The 24,995-nt window shown below is 40.3% G+C and overlaps 1 protein-coding gene across 1 annotated transcript in view; it reads left to right on the forward strand.

The window, feature by feature from the left end:
* Positions 1-22,489: 22,489 nt before the first annotated feature.
* The window catches only part of CTXND1 (cortexin domain containing 1), a 34,998-nt gene continuing 32,492 nt past the window's right edge, over positions 22,490-24,995 (forward strand). The window contains exon 1 of the mRNA XM_083870617.1: positions 22,490-22,977. The gene's annotated coding sequence lies outside the window, so the exon portion shown is untranslated. The remainder of the gene's footprint in view (positions 22,978-24,995) is intronic.

The raw sequence follows: 24,995 nt of genomic DNA on the forward strand, positions 1-24,995 counted from the left end.
CTTTTCTGGGGACATGAAGAAGTTAAGTGAAATTTCAGACACTTTAATCCAGTATAATCAAAACCAGTGACATTTTAATGAAGTCTCATACTTTAATAAGACCTCCCAGCTACATTCTTTGATCTGTGTTTCCATTGTAATTGAGTTAATATATTGCACCCAATTCATCCAAAGGTCTTTGATAGCTTGGAAGAAAGAGTTTGATATATGTATATTAAGCAACCCCATCCACCCAAGTACTTGAAACTGGAACATTTATGTGCCCTTTTTAATTTGTTTCGTCACGTATGGGTGGCTACACTTGCCTAAATAAGCTATAGAGACAATGATGAAATTTAAAACATGAACTATCATAGGAAGGTCTTAAAAGCATTTGTTAAGGAAATTACAACATTGTTCTTTAAACCATCCCATATAATGTAAGAGAAAATTGTATTCTTCCTATAAAATGCAATAAAACTCCTCAATAGGAATGTGTAAGTTATATTAATCTCTATTCAGTCCTGCAGGTATAGAAATGTAATTTCTGTGATGTTCTCTACAGCTATTGCTGTTAAATTCTGCAGTGGTTTTCCTTGAGGGGAAATGACATTGAGTATTAGAGAAACCCTTCTAAAAGTGAAATGTGTGGCAGATGTCTCTTGCCTAAGAAATTCAACTGAGATCAGACAAGTGTTCCTATGCTAGTGGAAGTATGGACTAGGAGCTGAACACCTGACAGACATCTTTTATCTCTTAATTTCAGCTCTATCATTTTGAGCTTCTTCAAAGTTTGTATAAATTTAACCATGAATGAACAACCAAAATTTAAACAACAAAATCTTGAAAAGAAACCCTCAGAGAGGAATAGCTGGTGCAAGCACATTAACACATAACCTGTTTTCTTTGCAGTGTTTACTAAGCAGATTTTATTTTATTTCCTGACATTAACCTCACTCTGGGGCAGAAGCACTGCCAACAGTAGACATCATTAAGCTGAGAGAGGCTGTTGGTGGTTACCTCAGGCAGAACTGACCACAAAGCAGCTGGGAATACACTTTTCACACTGCATCCCTAATTATATCCCTGAAACCACTCTGTAAAGCAAATGGGTAAGAAACCAAAATGTTACAGGCAATACTGGTCTACTTACATAAACCTAAAACATGAGCAAAAAGATATATCCCAGAAACAGCACTGAATCAGCAACTGAGATCAGAACTATGCAAGTCAAGCCTTTTTTTCCCCAAATGCCATATATCTCAAGTTGAACTAAAAGCTTTTCTTCTGAGGGGATGTGTTGCTGGTATCCTTTAATCAGGATATAATGATTTGAAGCATGAAGACCTGTTGGATTGGAGACATAGAAATGGAGTTCCAGATCAGTAGAGAGTCTTGAACATCTTTATCTCTTTTGACCTTCAGAAATAAGAAACTGAGTTCTGCAGAAACAAAAGCATGCACATCACTAGTATCTCCAATAAGGTGAAGGCTTTTTCTTCAACAGTTTTGCCACTGTGTGACATCACCCTATTCACTAGTGCTATAATACTAGCTAGAGTAAAAGATCAGTCAGTTTAGTAAAAATGAGCAGTCAAACTAGAGCTGAGATTTTGCAGGGAAAAGTCCCTTTTTCTGTCACTGCTCAGTGTGGGACCAAAGTGCCATTTTCCCAGATTCCTGCTGCCTCATCTGTTCTATTGCAGAGTCTGTGAATGTAGTAAAATCTAAAGGTTCAAGTAATGCGACATCCACACTGCGCATCTTTAAAAAAGTATTTCATTTTTTGGTTTGTGATTTCTAGGTTTTTAATATTTCTAGACTTGACCTATTTGTAACCAACAAAAGATTGATACGTTCTGACATACAATAAAACCACTGGTAAGACCAGGGCACCTTTACATTTATGACAATGAAGTTTGGAAAACATACTTTAAAAACATAGTACATTAGAAAAATACTGCTGCTAAATTAAGAGACACCTTTGCCTTGTTTGAAATGAGAATTTATGGAGAATGTTTTGGTAAGTTTTATAAACAACATTCTATACTCTTTACAGGGTTTTCTTTATGTCATCAGAGAGATTTAATGAGTATCATAAGCTGCAAAGGGAGTGCAATGGCAGGAAATCTCTCACAGTTAATTGCAGCAAAACCATCTGAGTCCCATGAGACACAGAAAGCAACCTCTGTCCTAAGGAAAATAAGAAATTCTGAGGAATGTGGAGCATGCTGTGCTATTTCAGTTGAGCTCAGGACAGCTAGAAAAAACAAATATGTGGAGGAAGTGACTGTCTGATATTTGCCCTCTACTCTAATGCTAATTCTATTCTAATTCTTCTCTGCTTCCTTTAGTCCCTCTTTCTCCAGCTACACAAGATAATGATTTCCAAGAACCATAAAAGAGAACAGAAACACATGCATTTAATTGTCTTATAAATTGAATTATGATTTATGACAATTTTTACGTTTCATGAGTAGGATATTATGCAAATTTTCAGCAGACTCTTTTATTTAAAGAGCTTGCACAAAATATTTTTGGGAGCCCACTACTTGATTTTATTTCTGAAACAAATGAACTGAACACATGTACCTGTGTCTCAAAGACCGGGCAGTACATGCTTAATTATGTTCAAAAATCTAATCCCTGAATTATGGAATGCAGCATAATTAATTTCTGCATTAGCTGAAGTGTTCTTTAAAAGTGATGGAGCATCCCTTACCATATGCTTTATGGCTCTTGCAGTTGCATTAACAAGAAGGAGCAACCATCTTGAATAGCTGGATGTATAGCCATAAATAATTTTTCTTTCTTATCTCTTCTTCTAGATCACCTTGAATATAATAAAATTCTTTTCCCATACCTGCTCATATATATAAATAAGATTGTATCAGTATATACTTATATTAACAACAGTTGCAAACATATAACAACTAATCAGACCAAAGATCCAGCTGGCTGAGCATTTTGTTTCTGACAATGTCCACTAATTCTGCAACAATTGAGGAAAGAAGGCAGAGACAAGGCAAATACTGAGCTATACTTCCCTCTGCTGTACTTTTGCAGCTTCCAGCAAACTGCAACTACAAGAATTCATGCAGCAGGAGATTTCATTTGCAAAAGAAATCCACTCTTAGCATTAGCCCAGTGCTCCGTATTTATTGTCAAATGTCACATCGATTAATTCCTATCCATCCAGGCCAGATCATGTATTGATTCCCCTCAAACAGGACGCTGAGTGTCAGGATTTTAAACAGTGGAGTGATAGAGCTGGCACACAGATTCCTGCTTGGTAGCTGCATCTTTTGGGGTAGGAAGTAATAGTACAGTGCAAATAGCACTGCAAGGCAACTGAGATGAATGCTTATAAAGAAAAGATTATGGAATAGCAATGCCTGAGGTATGTGCTTTGAACTGGACAAAATAGTGAAGAAAATTGTCACTAAATATCCTGGATATCAGAGGTTGAAATGCATTTTTACTGTGTTCATCTCATCCAAATTCACAACATCAGTGTTCACAGCCACAGAGTTTTGGGCATAAGGCTCCCAGGCAAAATGAATTTCGGGTGTTTGGAAGCTGGAAAATCAACATCTTTTTTTCCCTCACATCCTGGTCTGAGAAAACAAGAATAAAAATTCACAATTGTCTCCATATTTTAAAATGGAATGTGACGAGGGCTGGAATATTATGCTGAGCCTCTCCTGTGTGGCTCATGGGACAATTCACATTTCTGGAAGAGCCACTTATTGCCACTCCAGAGCAACATTTTTTCCTGAGTGCACATGGATTTCACTGCAGGGCTGCATGCTCACAGCTAAGTTGGAAGGGACATAGCTTTAAAGCTTTATTGGCAAGGGGTAAGCAGGACACTAGTTTTTTCATACTGCCTCTTTCATGGTGTATTTTATTCTGCCCATTGGTGTGAAGCAGAAAGACAAAGCCAAAAAACCCAGAAGAATGGTGGGTTGGGGCCTGATTCCTCAGAGCCTGAGCTACCCTTTTGTAATGTGACGTTTACAGGTTTTGTCAGAGATTCCCCATTCTAAGCACGTTGTGCTTCACCTCAAAGTTACCATCTATCAATTAGAGTATTGAACGGTGATGGAAGGCAAAATCAGAGAAGAGGATTTTCCAGAAATGCCCTTGGTGCTTTGGAGCTACAGAGGACCACAGAGATTATGCTAATCCCCAACCCCCAGGAGGGAGGCTGTTAAGGCTCTGCAGCTCTGTCTGTGTGGACAGGACCACACTTTTCCCCCCCGTGTTACACTTAGATGGGCAGAGCCCGTGGCAGTGACTGTGCTCGATGGAGACAGAGCAGAGCACTGAGCAGGTGCAGGCAGGAGCTGGGAAATGTGCTTAGGCAGGGCATAAGCAATACCATGGGATCACAGGAATATACTTCATGCAGTGCTTCCAGCCAGAATGGTGCTGGTCTTTGTCTGAATTTGCCTTTACTCATGCTCAGCATCAGTCTAATGTTTCCTTCTGCTGCTCCCATTGCCTGAAACAGATTATTTCCATGGAGAACAGTGAGACTTCCCAGTCATTATCTGACTGCCCAAAAGCTGCTGAATGTTACAAAGACACGTGGCTGGAGTCACCTCTGGAACAACCAAGGTCTGGGAATGAGAAAGTTAGTATGGACATTTTCCAAGGCCAAAATGGAGTGGATTGGGTAAGTTCTGCATCCCCCTGTTGGACCCGCAGACACCTTACTGAATTTACAGTCTTCAAAAGGCCTGAGCAAATCAGGTCTTTGAGAAACTCCTCCTGAAATCAAAGACAGCTATTAAAAATGGGATTGAACACTCTGTGTCTCATTCCCAATTAACACATCCTTCAGTATGTGTTTGAGATATTTGTTGTACCTCTCGCTGCCTTACCCATGAGTACAGGTGATTAAATAGTAGCAAAATCCACAAAATGCATCATTTCTTGCAGTATTTCCCATGGAAAAAATATTGACACAATGTTATCATACTACCATGACTAATATCAAGGGCTGTTCTCAGACATTTTTCAAATACTTTTTAAAAAAGGAATGAACTTCTATTACTACCATATGGAATCAGATTAGCCCTGCTGTTAAGGTATTCACGAAGAAGGCAAATCCTTCTATTTTCTCCTGCCCAAAGCAACAGCAAAATAGAAATAAGCTGTGTGATTACCAGTCTGTGGGTGATGGAGGTCAAGGTCATGTTGTATTACTAATCATCTAAGCATCACTTGGAACACAAAGTTGCACATGCAAAGCCAAATCTGCTGAGTTGTGCTACAGCACAGTGGAGGTAACAGGGAAGAAAAAGAATTTCTTAAAATACCAGTGATTTTTCTGGCACTCACACTATATGTGCCCCACATTTTTATCTTCTGATAAACTTTAAATTTTTCTGGTTTTCTGTATTGTATCTTTAGAAACAAAACTCTGCCACAGTCAAATGAAAGTTTAAGTATAATTCAAAGGCATGATTCAGTGTTTTTAAATTCTTAAGTCTGATGATGTGGGTCATGTCACAGGATTTAAATAGAGGAGAACTCATCAGTAACTGCTCATTTATTCCTGTCTTCACTGCCAAGCAGCAGAAATAATACTCAGAAAATTCCTGTCTCTCCCTCACCGTGGGATCACAAGGGGTTGGAGCTTTGCTCCCAAATCACCTGACATCCATTGCAAAGCTCATCAGCATCATCATTTTCATCCTAAGGAGCACAGGAACATGTTCTCTACCCACCTGGGCTTTCTGCTAATGCTTGGGGCTGTTACAGTCTAAGATTAATGAACTCTGAGCTTCTGTTCTAGCAGGATTTGGATGTTGGACATGTGCCTCTCGCTAGCGAGGCGTGACCATCCTTAGGAATGGTTTTAAGGGACTCCTTTAGCATCCAGCCCTGCATGGAGCTGCCTTGGGTCCATCACTTTTCAGGCATACATGCTCACGTAAAGAATGAGAATTTGAGTGCCAATTAACAGCTAATATCAAGTACTTGGCATGGTGCCACGGACTCCTACAGTGTTAGAGTTCTAGTGTTTTCCAAAATTAATTTCCCTTTAAAAAAATGTATCACTAGTCCTTCTTGATTACAAGTGTTAGCTTTTGTATTCATTAAATTGCCTGAATGAGCCCCAAGATGGAGGTTGATGACATTTCTTCGCTGCAACAGCTTTTTCCAGAATCTGCAGTTTCATCAAAGTATTCCTTTGGAACATGCTGCCTTTTTTTTTTTTTTTCCTCCCAAAAAATGGGTTTTTGCAAAAAGGTGGAATCATTTTTTGCTCACAAATTTTATTTTAGTCCTATCAAAATCATTACTTTCAGAAGTCTGCATCAAATCTGTCTGTCCTGTTAAATGAAGCAAGTCATGAGAGCTTTCTGGACTTGAATGCATTTTTGCACACCAGCCCCTCACCCAAAATTAAGGGTTTTAAACTGATACTGAGGAAAGTCCTCGAGATGCTACAAGCCCTACGTAACTACAATTTTATTTTATGATCAGCTTTTTGAAAATAATGCTTTGGCTATCATTCCAAATGCCTGTATTTGGAATTGATAGTGTTATTGAATTGTTGACAATATTGACATTTTTAATTAGTGCCATTAGGTTTCAGAGTAAACAAGTAAGTTGCTGTTATTTTCAACAGGTTTACCTGGCTGCTCTGCTTGTCCAATGGTCCCAAGTGCCTCCAAACTCTGTCTAATTACAGAGAAACAGCAGACATTCCTGAGACAAAGGATCTACAAAAATTATCAATATGAAGACCTGAACAATAATGAGATGCTGAGATTGTGGCAACAGCAGTAAAACATTAAAAAAGTAAAATGGAAGTAAATACAAGTGCAGTATATGTATTACATCATTCATCTGCATTCAGTGAGATTCTCAGTTTTAAATATACATTAAGCTACTGCACAATTTCCTTTTTACCAGAGCAGATTGTGAAAGAACATCTAAATTCTTCCGCAAAATTTATGTTTCATTCTGCTGCAGAGCACAAAGTGCTCTAATGCACAGCACACAAATTGTCATGTTCTTGTCTGGGGAACAGTCTTGAACTCATTAGTCAATTGCCAGCATAAGGAACAGAACACAGAACCTGTGAGATGCATATGGTAACATCTTAGAGTCTTATGACCGATTTGGTTTTTGTAACAGTTTGTGAATACCTCTAAAGTGAATTAGATCTATTAATCTATCTGATTTTGGATGGTTTTTTTTAAATCTCATATCAAATGCTTTTTTGCAGATTTGGATGCTTTCCATTTTAAACGTATGTGCTGTGATTAAAGTACCAGAGTGATGAGGATCATTAAAAAACCATCATCTTAAACTGTTATTGTTGGGTTTGGTACATATCTGGCCATTTTAATGTGTTCTCCTTAAAGGGAAATACCTTATTTCATTTTCCTGGGATAGTCCAGTCTGGTTTGGAGAAAGCTTTGCTTCAAGGCTGCTTGTACTTGGTTCTCACAATGCTTGTCACTGCTGTGTTTTGGTTTGGCAGTGTCCATCTCCAGGAAGCAAATTTTGCCTCTGGAAGAAGGCTGACACGTGGCACACTGCAGGGAAATGTGCACCTTGCCAGAAAGGCTGAGTCCCACAAGAGAAATTGTTTATGTAAAAGTGTGTGCAGCACAGCTTTCATTTGCTCTAATTAAAGCATAAATGTCATTGTTCTCAGGTTCTTTAAATTAGGTTTATTAAGGTCTATGCCACATTTTGGAACACAATTAATGTATGCCTAAGCTTTCCATTTCCTTTAATGTCACAGGGGATGTATTTGATATAATAATGTTATTTAATATTTTAACAGAAGCTAAAGAAACTGAGATTAGGCAAGTTTGTTATAAATTAAAAGCCAAGTAGAACTCAGTGAATCAATCTTTTTTCTGGCAAGAGTAATTTATTCTGCATGTTATATTCCTTCTGTATATAACTTACATTTCAGAATCCTATCCCCAACATCAAGGATTTATACACAGTTCACTCAGTTTATAGGCAAGATAATTTTTGTTGGTAATTACATGAACACCAGCATTCACACAAGGGTCGTGGGAGGTTATTTAAATTATACAAGTGTCACACAGATGTAAATGAATGCCCAGATACTGCTTTCATTGTGCGTTTAGGCTGTTTATTAGTCCACCAGCTGAGCACTGGAATGGAGGGATTTCTCTGAACACCAGGTGTAAATGCTGAAGTAGAAGAATCAGGTCCCAGAAATTGTGTAGATTTGTCATTTTAAAGGGCTAACTAAGAAGACTTCACAGACCAGTTTTAAAGCAGGTCAGCACGAGTGCTTGCAGGATCCCATGCCATGAAATGCTGAAATGCTTTCATTAAAAATAAATGTAAAGATGAAATGCCAAACTGTCCCATGGCAGGCAGGAGTGTGGCTCTCCCAAAGTTCACACTCCCCTGTGGGCAGCAGCAGGATGGAATTGGAGTTCACAGCAGCACTGGACAGACCCAAAGTCCCTCACTGATGTGAACAAGGAGGCCTGCAGGATCAGTTCCTTTGGAATGCCAAGGGTTCTGAGAAAACCAAATTACCCAAAGATAGTAATACATCAATTTTTGTACCCTTGGTACAAAGGATGAATACAAGCCAAATAAAAGAATGAAGCTGCAAAGGTAAATACAGTCCCAGTGCAAAGATTTCTCACTGATCACTAATTCATATTTGTAATGTAAAAGAGTTTTGGATCCACAAAAGTAAATTCTGGCACTGGTTATGTCACCTCTCAAATGCTTCTTGGAGACAAATATCAGCCTGTTAGTAAGAGCTCACTGAACCAGTGATCCCTAAATGTGAGGAATGCACAGACAGTGGTATTGTTGTATCACTGTCTTATCTGGGAAAAGAAAGAAAGAATGTCTACCCAGACATGAATTTGGCTTTGACACAACTGCACAAATACAAAAAATATTTTTTTCAGTCCAGCAGAATTACATCTGACCAGCAGTTCCAGAAATGCCTTGTAAAAATCCCCTAATAAACTCAGTGGGTTATGAAGTAATGTTTGATAGTGGACACAGAACAGCAAGAAGTAATAATATTTGTTGTTGGATTTATTTACTTATCACACAAGATTACGGAAATATGTGCTGGGAGAAGAAAAGGCAGGGACAGATACAGAGACACCACGTTTCTATCCTGTGGATCATGTTAGAACAATTTGGGGATAAAACAGGGAGCCAGACTGTCAAAATTGTGTAAGTGGATGAAAGCAATTGCTTTCTGTGAGTACCTTCTCTGAGAATGACTGTCAGGAGACAAAGAAAATACAATTTTACCTTGATATTCAGTGACTGTGTGCATTATTAGGTAACTGTGAAAAGATATTTCAGAATTTCATGGGAGCAGCCTTCCATAGGCCAGCCTTCCCTCTGTCCTGAGGTAAAATTAGAACTTAAAATGAAATTTTTGTTTCATATATGATAAGGTGCTATGTTTAGTGAGGCAAAAAACCATAAAAGTAGATTGTCCTAATCATGTGCTTCTCCTGGACAATATTTTGTTCCTCTTGCAAAAATCTAAAATTGAATTTTTGAGTGGGTTGAGAGTTTTAAGTATCTTCAGCAAGCTGTTTTGAAGTTCCTGATAACTCATCTTACCTATTTAAGCATATTACTATTATTTTATCTATTCAGATAATTATTTAACCTTTATCTCCATCTCCCATGTTCTATGTCACTTCAACAAGGCCCGGATTAAAAAAAAAAAAGTATATTTAACTGTAATGCATAACTTCCTTTCCTTTATCCAGTTATAAATCATACCAGTGTCAATGGGAAGATTCCTAATGACATCAGTCAGAGCTGCTGAGCATTTTTGATGATTAAGAATGTTTCATTATTTGTTTGTAATTCCTTTTTTCCCCAAGGAAGAAGGTGGTGAGTTTGAACAGCTCATTGCTTTTGAAAATGAAATACAATGCTTGGTCCTGTTGTGCAGAATAAGAGTAGGAAAAAGCAAAAGAATTCATTGTAAAGGGTCAAGAGCTGGAGCCAAAGCAAAATTGCAGCAGAAATCCTGAAAATCACTCTTGGTAGAGCACAATGAACTGCCCTGACAGCAGATGTGCTGCTCCCCATTCCCAGAGCCCTGAAGTGACACCCACTGGTGCTGCAGGGGACATTCCCATGTTTGCAGAGATGTTCTGTCTTTGTGGGCAGAGGTCCCATGGCTGCTTCAGGGCATTTGGGTGTTAAAGTACCGAGGTCACAGGTGACCCACAGCCCCACCCACCCACTGCACAGGCTGGGCAGGTGTCACAGGAGGCTCTCTCCGGGCGCTGTGCAGAGCCACAACCTCTCAAACCATCCCTTTTTTTCAGTCACTCTTCAAGGCTAATTTTTTCCAAGACCACATTTCTTCCAGTGAGGATCCTGTTGAGTAACAAATCCAAGCTGTAAATAGTTGATGATTTAAGACCTGGCCTTCCCCTGGGTTTCAGGAGCTGTCAATGCCTGCACTGTGATGGCAGTTTCTTGGGAGCAGTCCTTGAGCCTTCCTTTTCCCTGGCCTGGGCTGAGAACATGCTTGGCCCTTAGCCAAGGTGCAGAGAGTTGCTCAGGTGGATGTTAATTCTGAGAAGGCAGATGAACAAGGATAATGCATTGCTCTGAAAACTCAGTGGCACAGGATTTCTGATAGACTTTATAATCCCCTGCTGCACGAGCTGCATAGTTTTATCATCAGTGGAAACATTAAGCTAGTTCTCTACAGAGATGGAAAAACCCAAGCTCCTGCACTGCTCAATATTCCAGACAAACATTAACCCTGGGTGGACCTGGGCATGGAGAGCACAGTGGCACAAACTGGGGCAGGTGTTTGGCTCTAACACAATGTCCCTTCCATGGAGGAGAAGGGGAATGGACTCAGCTACACCATAAGGGCCTGTGGGCAACTGCACAACTGGGCTATTGGCAAGGTCCACTGGCAGAATTTTAAGCACCCATAAAAATACAATATTTATTCCAATATTCATCAAATATTCAATATACAATGCTGATCATTTGACACAGTTTAGCAGCAGAACATGGAAGTCACTGTCTAGTAGCCCCTGTTCTGCTGTGGGCTATGGCTGTTTACTGCAGAGGAATTTCCTCTCAGAAAACGTAATATTTTCCTGAAGGTCTGAACAAGAAATTCCAAATTCAAAAGCAATAACTCAATACTAAAGTGAATACCACTTGGATGAGCTGTTATTATTGTTTTATAGCAAATACTTTTGTAGCATGTGGTGGCCAGCTCATTGAAACATGAAGATAATGACAATCCATGGAGCCTGAAGCTTGGCTGACAAGCCATAGCAGACAGACAACACAAATCTGTGGGATGGGGTGGGAGGCAGGCACGATGGGATTTCAAAAAAATCCCAAACAAACCCCAGTCAGGGGAACAGCTTCCAAAATATTTATTAAGGTTTTCAAGGCTTCAAAGATAAAAGAGTCATTCCAAACATAAACTCTCATCCCACACAGTGCTTGTACTTACATGCTGTTGTCTCAACAAGCTTTTGTTTTCAGTAGAAAACCTTATTGTTTCTGAATGTAACTGCCAGGAGATGAATTTGGAGACGTGACACTGACTGCGGGGAAGTGCTGCATGTTGATGATCACAATTTACCACAGGGCTGAGTGTGGCCTGTCTTGGCCTGTCTGGCATAGGAGCAGTGTTAGAGGAAGGAAAGAAGGAAAAAAGAGTATAAAGGGAGGGGAGAACAAAGTGTGTCACAGTCTTGTTCAAACAAAATATGTTATCCAGAGATGTTCAACTTAAAGGCATTCACTCCCTAGACAGATTCAATGAAATATATTCTTTTACTTACTTAATTTAGGCATATCTTGAAGACTTTTGTTTTTCCAATAATGGACAGAAACACCAGTTATTACTGCACCTCAGCCAACACATGGTGGTTGGTGAACATTCCTTGATGAACATAGATATTGGCACTCTACAAATCCTCTTCAGTAGACAAGAAATTTCTCCACTGTGTGGAAAGAACTGTCTCGCTAGTTCAGTGAAATATTAGCACAAAAAGGTGAATTCCAAACTACAAGGGAAATTCCACTCCAAAGTCCAGTTTTAGTTTGCCCTCGTCCTCTGAAAACCGAACTCCATCAAACCCCTGATTAGCAAATCCTTGTGGTAGTCAGGTACTTCTGACTATGTGTCCAGGTGTGCTAGGACTTACTTCCACCTGCTGCTGGGATAAGTTCTCTGCAGGAGTGAGGTTTCAGCCCACATTTTCCCTGTCTATTTAGTTATCTGTATCTTTGGGCTCAGTTCTATTCCCTTCCTTTTTCAGACTCTTCCTCTCATCCCTAGGCAGCTGCTCACAACTCACTCCTCCCTCTCTTGTTCCAACACAATCCTTTTAAGATTCCTACTCTTTTTGATCTCCAGGCTCTCAGACTTGGCAAGCCAGCTGTGTAACTGCCCGGGGCCTGGAAAACAGCATTTCCCCAACTGATTATTGAATTATTGTTATTTTAACTCCCTTGAAGTTGTTTACCCCAGGTATCATGTCTCGATCGCTGTTTTGTTGCCCATTGGTTTCCATCTTCTCCCAGACTAAACAGCTTTCTTGGACTTTACTCTGTAAATAATCTTCACATGCACAGGCTGAAGCACATAAACTCTTCATGAAAGCAGTACACTTAATTCTCCAGGTTCTCCAAACCACGGGAGTTAGGATTGGCAATCTGGAATGTTATACTGACAATTCCCAGATTTATAGGTTGGGTCAGTGGTGGAAAAGGCCTCTGTGCTGCAGAGTTTCCAACTGCTTAATTTGCTCTCCTCTGTAGGTTTTCTCAGCTATTCACAGGAATGGGAGGTGAGGGAGCAGGTGAGTTGCCACCTGAGGTATTGTATGAACAAGTCTTCCTTCCAAAAATTCCTGCTTTGTACATTCACTTGCTAAAATTGTCCCTTTGTTTAATATTTTCTAGTTTTATAACACTTCTGTTTCCTTATCTTTCTTTTCTCCTCCCCTCCAACTACTATTTTCATACCACTTATTTTTATAAACCATTTTGTACAGGGAATGTTTTTGCAACATAGCCTGAGGGTTTCTTAATTTGTTTGTATTCCTTTTAAAAAGTGGTGGGAACTCCTAAGAGAAAATGGAAAATATTTTTCAAGACTTCCTAAAATACACTCTGGGTAGAGCAATGCACTGAAAACAGAAAACACTGCATCTTATTTGTTTGTTTGCCTAATTTGCCACTTCTGCTAGTTACAATTAAGACAGCATACACTTAAAACCTAAAGAAATTACCATAAATGCCTGGAAGAAGAAGAAAAATAACTTACATCTCTATTTCCATTTTTCTGGAAAAATTTAGCTTTGATCAGTGTGTACATCATATTTATCAGCTGTCATTTATCAGCCAGCTCGTATGGTGAACACCTTTGATATGATCCTGCAGAAAGTTGCATTGCAAGTAAAAGAGGAGATAAGGCTACACCATCATTGATTCCACCCTGTCCAGGTCCACACAACACTGTATTAAAATCATTTGTGTCTTTGGAAACCTTTGGAAAACTATGCCTGTGCCCCCAGCCACTGCCAGCAGGGTGACACTGAGGGAAAGCCTTCCTTCAGTAGCCTGGATCCATCTGGAGTCAACTTTCTAATGCCTGGGGCTCTCTTCATACTTGATTCAAGGGTAACACTTTTCTCCAAATTTAGCACTGAGGTGGAATTGCAACAGCAGGAGTTTTGAGGCACTTTGGAGCTACTACAAAATCCACCCAGACAAAGCATCCAACTGCTGGATAAAATGCAGTATCCCATTGCAGGGTTAGGAAATGTCCCTTTGCAATGCAGGAAAAGCACTCAGCACGCTGGTGTTTGTGAACAGCCACACATCCCAGTCGTGAGCTTCTGGAGAACACATTGTTTCCAAGAGGAATGCCAGTGTTAATGCACTGAGGAGCAGGTGGGTGGGTGTGAGGCACGGTGTGAGGGTGAGACACAGTGTGTGTGAGCACAGCAGCGTTTGGAGGGCTGGAGCCTGACTCTCCTGGTGGAGAAGGAATGAAGTTTGGCTCCCACAGCTGCCAGGGTTTGCTCATCCTCTCCAGAGGTCCAGCACTGAACCCCTGGCACTGGTACAGCTGGAAGCCTGAGGTGTTTGATGAGCTGGGCTGTCTTGATACAAAAGAGATGGATGAGAACTGCAGCACTTGCAGGGTTCCAGGACCTTTTCTGTGCACTGTTGCTGGGGCAGGGGAAAGTCCTCTTCCAGCCTTTGAAGGCCTTTTCTTGAGAAACATTTGTGATAGGATGTGGAAACAGATTTTGGGATGCCCTTTAGTCTGTCCTATGTCTTCAGATTATCCTAGACAATGGGACTCATTGAGAGAAATTCATTCTATTTTCCCTGGAAGATGATGAAATAAATCCATCAGCGTGGGATGAGTAGCAGAAAGAAGGAAAAGTTGTTATTATCAATGGGAAGGGCTCCTCTGGAAAGGTCAGAACAAGCTCTGATTCCCTTTTTAGCTGAATAGTGAATGGGAAAGTCCATGAAGGGATTCCCATGAAGATTTCCATCAGTCACACTGGAATGGCTACAGTGGTGCAGACAGGCTCACACAAACTAAGATAGGACTCAGATTTTCTGGACTTCTATTTTCATTATACTGAAATATTTAGCAGCACTAAATAGATAGCAAACATCTCTTATATTTTCAGATGTGGGAAAAGGTTTCAGGTCACTAAAAACCAAAAAGTTCAGATGCCTAAAATTCATTGTATTAAAATAAAAAGCTAGGGGTTTTTTTCTGGTCTTTCAACTTGTGGCAGAGATCTAAAAGCTATTTTAGTAAAGGACAGATAATTCCAATATGAGCAAAAATTAAAAGAAATTTTTTCAGCACAGAGCCATTCACAGACACTTGGTCATAAAACAGCAAACAACTCATCATTCTTAATGTTATTTTCCTCTAGGGAACTGAGTTTTTTGTTTGCTGTAATGAACTGTTATAATTTAGCTCAGTTTTACTGGAGTAGACCTTTTATTCTAAAACACAAAAGAGAGATGGAGATTTATTTTGAATTAAAAAGATGGTTTCAACAGAATAAATATAGAGGCAATATAACCAGGACTTCCTAGGTCTGTAAAAAAACCTACATCAGTTAATTTTATTTCCTGTTTCATTTTTCAAGGAAAGGCATTTAATTTTCATTGCTGATATATGCTGGCATAGAAGATCAGCTGGCAGATATTATAATGAAGTGTTCTTTATTTACAGAAAAAAAATTGTGTCATGATTTTTTAATAATGTTTGACAGTCTCATCAGAAAGAAATGGAGGTCTCAACTGGAATTGTTGTTTGTGGTATGCCTGAGGCCTGAGGTTGATTTATTTTGTTCCTAAGCTGAGCAGATTTTATTTGAACTAATAACTGAAAGTTTTCTTGCATCTTTTGCTGTGGCAGTGCAATGAATGAAGTCCTAATGAACGAGCTGCATGTCTCAGAAAAGTCCTTGTTATCTTAGTGCAGCTTTTCCCTACACTGCCTGGTAATTTTTAAGGCTGTAATGTTTTACAAAAAGATATAGGTAGTAGGTAAATCAAGATACAGAGGTAACTTTGCTCTTCCTTCTACATCGGCAGCTCTAATCAGAGCTGATCATTTGTGCCAAATCAAGCACTGACTTATAGATCAGACTAATACATAATGGGTATAAGAGTGAAATAAAAATCCTATTCATGCAGCTTCATCTCAGGCCCACAGTGAGGTTTGTGGTGTGGCTGGATAATAAGCCCACAGGTGCAATTTAAGTATCTTACCAAGCACATCAGCTAGAAAACCTCAGAGATAATAGTTCTTATCTAAATTGGGCTTGGCATACTGTTTTACTGCACCCCTTGGAAATCACAGAGGATGAGCCTGGAAAATTATTTTTGTCTAATGAAAAAAGCTGGGAGCATTAAGAGCTGCCTTTTAGAGGACGAAAAAATGCTCTGCAGAAGAAATAGGACTATGACCATAAAACAGAGATGTGTCCCACCCAAATCCCATCACCTCTCAGCTCACTAACTCAAGGCCAGTTCTTGGCTTCATTCCACTTCCAGAGGAGCATCCCATCCACTGCAGGGCATTCCAAAACAACCAATCAGTTGGGGGTTTATGGTTTCACCATTTGGATCCTAGGTTGTTAGGTATTCCCTTCAACAATAGGACATACTTGAAGGTTTCTGATTGAAGATATTTTCCCTGTAGTTCTCTGAACTACATCAAATGCCTGCTTCCTGCACAAAAACCCCAAAGCATCCATGGCAGGAATGCATGCTTTGCTCTCTAGAAAAAAATCCAAAAAACAAACAGCTTGCATTTGGCATGATGAACCATTCTGTGTTCCAAGTTCATATTTCCAGTTTGGTTCTCCCAGCCATAAATGTCTTGTGATGCTGAGTAACAACAACATAATGTGAAAATTATACCCAGCTGAATGAGGTCGTTCATAGCTGTTATTCCTCATCTATGACTTTCACATTCCAGATATGATGCATTTTTTACCTGCATGCTGTTCCAAGGGACACATGCCATGGGCAATGGCAAACACTTGAAGGGAGCCTGGTGTAATATATGACCCTATTACCCACAGTCTTACCATCCATCCTTTAATAACCTATTTTTCGTTTGAGATTCTTCCCATCTCTTAAGAAGCTCTAACTTGTGTAATTATTTTTTGATTTAGTTTTGCTCCCTAGACATCTTAATTCACAAGTTTTAAGTTGTTGCTTAATACAAAGCATCAAAAACAGATTCACACCCAACTATTAACTACTTGGTGTATTCAGACATTGGCTAATAAGCTAAAATTCATGTGTTGAAACAAATTCTTATAGTCAGTGTCTGCCCACAGACGCCATCTGAGATGACAGATGAGTCCTTCCCATCTCTGAGCCATCAAGTCCCAGGTCACCAACCTCCCAGAGCAGGAACCACACTCATTTTGACTGTTCCACTGAGAGACTGAGCCCATTTTTTGCAAAGCAGCAGGAGCTCTCTCCTTTCATGGGGGCTCATTAACTCTCTGCTGAGCATTCCCAGCCCCACCACATTCAGGCTATAAAGACAGGAGCAGTCCAGCAGTCTGCCCTGGATCAACACTGGGCTGAGAATGTAACTCACATATTATATATATATATATACATATATTAAATAATATTATAATTTATTAATATTGTAATTATATATATATATATATATATATACACACATATATATAAATATAAGTATTTTTAGTAGACTCTTCAAAGCACTACTGGCACAAGACAACCATCAGCCATGTCAGACAGCTTCAGAGAGCATCACGGACCCTCAGACCTGAACTCCTCTCTCATCCCAGCTCCTGGCTAAATTAAGTTAGGAGAACGTTAATGGGACAGCACAGGCACTGCACTTGCCTTTTTCTTTGTAGAAGATGGATGCATAAAGACCCCATTTTTCTAACTGCTTCATTTTCAGCCAGATTGCTTTCTCTGCTATTGCAATTCTTTTGACCCAGGCTTTTGAATGTTTGACTTTAGCTCTGAGGAGAATAAGAATAAAGATGCACAGATAAAGAGCTCATCAGATCATACATTTCCCCAAAGACACAGGAGAAAGAGAACAAGAAAATCGGAAGATCACAATTTTTATTCTCTTGAGGGCTTTGGGGGACTGGCTACATAAAATAATTTGTTTTATTCCTCAGAATATTCAATACCAAAGGAAGCTTGATAGGTAGAATTAATACTGTTCAATTGGGAAAGAAACTTCATTTTCTCTCACTGCTGTGCAATGAATAACTATCCCAGGAGAACAGTAAGAGACCAGTGGCCTGTCCTGATTTCATCCCATGACCTGTATCAGGGCTGTGAATTTCCAGCCTCTGTCCTGGCATGGTCTGGGGTAGTTGGGGTTTGTTCACACACTTCAGGTCTGACTTTCCTTTTTATTTCAGCATATCCAAGGGCTAAACCACCCTCTTGCACACCCCCAGCCCTCTCCTCAGCAGCTCCAGGCTCTTGCCTCCACTGCCTCAAGTTCTCTTCCCCATGCTGGCAAAATCAAACCTGCACTATGTAACCCATCCTTCAGCCTATGGCTGTGTCTTTTCAAGTCAAAATCACCTCCAAAATGGACACATGAGCCTTCAGAGTCAGTCCCAAAAATTCCAGTGGCAAGATCCAAATGCAAAAATGTGTTTGGAGAAAAGGCATTCTGTGATCTCATGGACAATCAGGGCTGTCTGCATGCCTCTCTGTTCACATCATCTGCTTTCCTCAGTAACATTCTGCTCTTTTTCCTCTCATCCTGAAATACAAAACCACAGCTTCCCATGGCTCCAGAGCAAATCCTCTCAGAGCACATATCTTTGCCAAAATGAAGGATTTTTTAGGGCTGGGCCTGCCCTCTCATCAACTGTGCAGGATCTAATGCAGTTTTGGGCACAAAGACTACGATTTCTGTAAATTGATCTTAAATATTCCATTAGATCGGGTTCAAATTCCATGATCCCACTTTCAGTTTTACTGGGGACATACCTGGATTTGTGTGACAGGAGGGTTTCTCCTAATTACTGACCTGGGAGAGAGGAACTCTGTAGAAAGTGTAAAGAGAGTAAGGCTGAACTCATGGGTTTAACTGAAAAACATTATGGATAAGAAGTTGTGAATTGAGTAATACATTTTATTTGTACAGTAAGAGTAAGAGCACCCAGAGGAACTAAAGAAGAAAAGCTGAAACAGGTTATGGAAGAGTATGGAATCTGCTAATTTAAAAGAAAAATATAAGCTAATTAAGATATTGATGCCCACAGTTAAGTGTCCCATTAAATCAGAAAGCACGTCTCTAATTCAAATGAGATGCTTCATTGGCTAAATACTCAGTTCCTTTTTCTCCCCATCTTCAAGAACTGTAAAATCTCAAATGCAATACAATGAAATCAGTTTAAGAAGGATTTGGGAATGTCCTGCTAGAGGAGACAAGCATAATTCCCATAATTCACTTTTACAGATTTTGACTATGTAGAATATTCAGGAAAATTAATCTGAAATAAGTAGATTCCTAAATTACTAGTTTATATAGCTATATGCTTATGTTGAAAATTAAGGGGTTTGTCATTCATCTTAAATTATTCTGGAATAATAAAATAAAGATCATGAGTACTAAAAGTAGGAAATGGTGTCCCTCTCACGCATTAAACACAATTTAACTGTGACACGCTAATTCAGTGTGGATGCAAATCTGGTCTCACACATAACAGAAACTAATATTGTTCCAGCCCTTAATGTGCAAATATCTATTTTTTATAACTGTTTTTCTTTTAGGACACAACATCAGGCAGATTCTCCTCTAATTACTGTCACGAGATGTGTAGGAAGGAAGTCCTTATTCTAGTCCTTGATTTCTATAGGTTGCAGTGAGCAGCTGACCACAGAACCAGCTGAAAGATGACAAAGCAAGAGAATAACTCAAATTTGAATTACACAGTTTATTTAAATATCTAAGGAAAAAGGATGATCTTTTGCCTAACTTTGGAAGGAGTCACAGAACACTCTTGGCTTTTTCTAACCTGAAGTTGTGCTCTCTGAGTTCTCTGAGGGCTCAAGTGACTTGAGCAGCCTTTGCTGGCGTCTTTCTCCCCATTTTTCTCTTGCCCAGCTGAAAGAGGAGTGGCAAGGTGATCTTCCTGCAGACACTGGCCTGCAGCTCAGCTTCCCACTGTGCAGGCCATGCTCTTCACCCTGCTGTACAGTAACTACTACAAGTCATCCCAGGATATTCCTGGGGCTATTCCATGCAGCCACAATTAATCTGTAACACTCATTCAGACTGTTCCCAAATTTTTTCAAGTGTATAGAGCCTGTTCTTGACACAGCTATACTGTTACTATGTAGATTTTTATATATTTATGACAAATAAATGAATAAATTCACAACCAACATAAATTTCTACCTGAACTGGTTTATTTTTCCCATGGATAAGCACTATGCACGACATGGCTCTCTTCAATATTACGTGTCCAGAGTCAATTATAAACCCTTTATAGTTCTCTAGCAGGAAGGTTAAAACTCAATTCTCCTTTATTGCAGTTTGCAAATACAATATACTCTCCAGCTGCCTTGGAAAAGCTCCTCAGTTAAATCATCTTGTGCAACACTGCTTCTTAGTCACTGGTACCTCCCTACACAACAACACCCTGACAGCCCCACACTTCCAGGCTATTTATTGGTCTGTCCTTTGATGGGAGAGTTATTTTACAACATATTTGCTTTTTACTGAAATGACTGCAAAGACAGTTTTGTGTTTCTTTTTGTTTTGAGGGGTTTTTGGGTGAGAGCACAACCGTGCTTTTAGGTTTTCAGTGTCTCCTAGAGGCTTTGAGTCCATGCTGTCATCCTTTGTGCCTCCCCCAGTAAATCAGGTGCCTGGTTCTTTGTTTTCAGGGTATTTTAAACGCTCAGAGGTTTTAAACCAACAGAGAGTGAAGTGATGTGTTAGAATAGTAGAGTTCCTGCATTATTGAACTGAGCAAGGAGCTTCAGAAAACCAAAGGAAGATGCTCCACTGAAATCTATAATCTTTCCCTCACCACAGCTCCAGAACATGAGATTATTATGCTTATTAGACTAACTACTTATCTGCCCATGGCCAGGGCTGGAATGTTTCCTGGAATGTTGAGAAGGTCCACACCTAATTACAGTGCTGACTTGATTATTTTTGTTCAACTCATACTGTAAAGAAATCCATTATAGCTTATCCCCCAACCAGGGAAAGTAAATGGACTTGCTTGAAGGATCAATATGCTCCAAAAGGGTGAGGCAGGAATAAAGAGGAAAATTGGATCACCTTTCTACAGGGTCCTATAAAGGCTGAGAACCTTCAGTGTGAGTTAATTGTTTCTGCTACCAATAATGCAGCTCCCAGATGCATCCAGGCTTTCCTGCTTTGCTTGCAACAAGGCTGTCACCTGGCAATCCTGGTTGTTACATCTGCATCATTTTGTCTGACTTGGCTGGATACTCCCTGGGACAGGGACTGTGCCTTGTCTGCATTTTAAAAGTAAAGACACACACATAATACATAATTACTGTACAAAACAAACTTAAAATTCAAGGCAGCTTTGTTGGTGTTTGCTTTCTATGACTCAACAAATTTGTTACCTTGAGGTGCTAAACACAGTTGTGAGCACAAGAGTGACAAAAAAAGGTCAGATTTGCTACTATAGGATTGTCTTCTCATTTCAGTGGAATCCACTGGTGCTGACACTGATATGTGCTGGTTTCCCCTCTCCTCCAAGGTGTTATTTTTGTGAAAGTGCAAAGCAGCACCTTCCCAGCAACATCTGTCAGCCAGGAAGACTGAGTATTTTTGGCATTTTCACAGGCAGAAATTATAGCACAGAAAACAATAGGCATAGGACCAATGATGCTGACAGGTCTCATAGAAAGCTGCATTTTTATAGAAATTCCAGAAGAAATGGAAGTCCAGCTAATAAAACACTTTTCAAAGGGGAAATGGGCTCTTTCTACATGCCTGTCCTTGACTGCCCTTTTTCTAAAGAATCCAATTAATAATCCTGAAAAATTTATTAGCCGCACTGTTTTGGTGGCTGGGATTTCCCTGTGCTATCTTGAAAGGATAATCAACCCCTGGGGATACGCAAAGCCTTTGCTAAGGGGGTCAAAACCTTCCCTCACCAACAAAAACCTGCTGCTCTTCTCCTGATATCTTAATGCCCCCATCAGTGGCAGAGAAAATCTCCCCTGCCCAAAAACCCTGGGGAATGTGTGAATCAACACCTTACACAGCACCTGGTCTTAGGGAATGTTTATTAACGATTGCTGTGTTATCTATTGGGTGCCTATGTGGAAAAAATATCCCTATTTTTGCCTGCAGGACTGCAATGAATTTGTTTTCCTGGATTTGCCACACATGGTTAGGCACAATTAGCATTTGTAGGAGGCCTGGGTAACAGGTAAGCACGGCCCCAAAATGGGGCTTTTCTCCTGAGAGCCCCTGTGAAGGTCAGGGTTGGAGCAGGAGGTGGTTCAGCATCACAAATCCGCTCTGCTCTACACCTCACTCCAGCTGCTTGTGGGGAGAGCAAGGGCAATTCCCCCATGGCTTCCCAAAGGCATTGAGTCAAACATCTCAGTGCAGTGAAAAAATTAAGGTCCTTAACAAGAAATGAGTGGCACCGTGGCTCTTGGTCATCCTGCCTTTTTATTCTTACTGCTCATTAATTCTGCCCCATCTGCATGCAGGAGCCCCCAGAAGTGACAGACACTCTGCAGACAAAGGACAAGGGTGACAGTCCCTCCTTCAAGACTAGAGCAGTGCTTGGAGCCTGTTAAATCTGAGATGTTAATCCATGAAGTTTTAGGCTACTACTTTCTGACTGTATCCAGCAGGGCTGGTACAGAGCATTTCAGAGCCAGGAAACCCCTCCCCTTCACTTGTACTTCTGAAAAACAGAAGATTTAGTTCAATTGACAGAGTGCGCTCCTCAACATTTAAAAATGCATTGGCTTGAATTTCTGTGGCTAACTTGAGCTCTCTCTGAAACATATAAATTAGTGTTTGGCTGAGAATTCCACTGCAAGTTGCAGAATACGACAACTTGCACGATCCAGAACTGTAAAGCAAGATGAAGCATCCCCAGCCCCTTTGCCTTTAAAATGCCATGGAATCACAGAGGCTCTCGGCAGAACACCTTATCTGCTCTCGAAAGCTGTGACTCTTCATCCTTTCCTTATGAAGACCCAGGGGATTGCTTACTTAGCATACACCAGAGGCAATGGATAGGGTGAGCAGCCACTGCAGCCAGAAACCCCCAGCACCGAGCGCGGGCAATTCCCCTCCACATGCAGAGACTTTGGAGCTGAATTGTGCTGAATAGAGAACCCTCCGGCTGAGCGAGCCATGTGTGCCCGGGAGGAGCAGCCACTCTCGCTCCGCTGAAAAGCAATGCAGTAAGTGCTGGGATATTGCAGCAGGCACCGCTTCCCCGGGGCTCATCAGCGGCTGAAGCCTTTGCAGCTTCTGCTGGGAGAGACACAACCTCCAGTCCGGGAGCAGTGGCCAGGGCTGCATGATTTTTGTTGTTGTTTCTAAAGGAAGTGGAGGGATTTGCGGTGACAGGGACTGTATGGTTTGCTTTGTGTGGCTGTGTGGGTGTTGCAGGGGAGTGCTTGCTGTGTGTCCTGTGCTGAACTAGGACTGCTCGCTTTGGGGGGGATTTCTGTGCTCATCTTTTCAGTGTTTGGACAGAGCTGGTGCTTAATAACTTAATGTCAGCAGGCATTTGTGTTCTCCTTAATCATGTAGTGTGTGTCCTGTGCTTGGGTGCAAACTATTTTCTGTACTAGTACTGGGTACTCTGCTGGATTTACAGGGGCTGTGCCTTTGGGTGATGGTGAATTGTAGATTGAAACTATGTGAATGAGTGCCCTGATGGTGGGTAATACTTTTATTTCACTTCAGCAGATGTGGCTGATTCCTAGTTTGTGGTAAATTCTTCACTGTGGTCTGGAATTGCAGATTCTTTTTTGGTAGATAAATGTTTGTGAGCAGTACTTTATCATTGCATAGCTGTGGCTTTCTGTGGATTCTGATGTTGTGTTTCTGTACCCTGCAGTGTCAGCTTTCTGTTTGCACTGAGTAGGGAAAGCATGAGTTAAAGTTTGCTTTATGTGAAAAGGGTTTTTTACATAGTTTGGAAGTGTTTACAAAATTAGCATTTGGGCAGTAATTGCAGGCCTTTGGAAAGATCTGTGCAGCATTTAAAGCAAATTTAACCATACAGTTTTTGTTCTGTTACTTAGAAACTAATACCAAGCTTCATTCCTCTGATTTCTTGGTTCAGCTTCTTCAGTGACTTACGAGCTCTGGCTTTAGGATAACTGCCTGCCTTCAGCCTCACTGCCATTTTGGGTTTCAGGCACGTTTAACTCTTTAAGGCAATGTTTTGGAATTTTTTTTTAGAGAGCAGTACAAGCAACTGCCAAAAGTTGGGGATTCTGTTTTTGCTGCTCAGTCAAATGTCAATAATAAATAGCCATTGGTCTCTTGTAAAGGAGCACTAATGAAACCATTCTTTGGTTTTCCCACTCAATATTTGTTTATAAGTTGGGGTTTATTTAGTTCTTGTAAAATATTCACATAATGAAGAAAGAAATATTCCTCTGATATGTCTGTCATTTTAGTTTTGAGCAAAACTTCTAGCGTCACTAATTTGAAGGGATAATTCCCAAAAATTAGGCAAATAAAGTTCAGCTTCTTCTAAAAGAGTTTTTGCAGAGATGCTGCTGAAGATGTATGTAATGTTAAGTTCCAGGCACAGCTAAAGGGACCAAAAAATAACTCAAAAGTTATGGCACCGTTTCACTCCCATGCAACATGCGTGTCTTGGAGTTTTCCCCTTGAGATTATTGCTCAGGTGCTGAAAAGAGATATTTCCTCTGGCACTGCAGTCAAGAGAATTTCCTCCTTTTCATCTAAGAGAAGCCTTGTGACATATGGTGCTATTGAGTTGCAATTGCAAAGATAATGCAAAATTAATAAGTGATAATTATTCTTCATTAGCTGTACAACTTTGGAGATGGACAAATCTACAAGAAGGGTGGATCACATCTGAATCTGATCTGCTCCCCTCCTCCCTTTCTCTCCCATCCTGACTTCTCCCCTTCTGTTTATGAGCCTTTGATAGGTGCTATAGTTGCTCTTATTTAAGGACCTGAACCTAAGATCAGAGCAATTTTTCCAGTCACAGGTTCCCAATCCGTGTGTGCCTCATCTACCCCTGTTTTCTCCATCTGGATTTCCAGCAGAGCCAGTAGCAAACTTGGAAGATATGAGAATTTATTATAAGATATCTCTGACTGAGCGTTACAAAGCTAGTGTTGGTATATCTATCATGAGGAAAGAGCAGGGATTTTACCTGTAACTAAAACATGGTCAGAACACTCAGTTTTGATTACATTATCATCAG

Source organism: Zosterops lateralis (genome assembly GCF_965231275.1).
Source record: "Zosterops lateralis genome assembly, chromosome: 13".
Lineage (NCBI taxonomy): Eukaryota > Metazoa > Chordata > Aves > Passeriformes > Zosteropidae > Zosterops > Zosterops lateralis.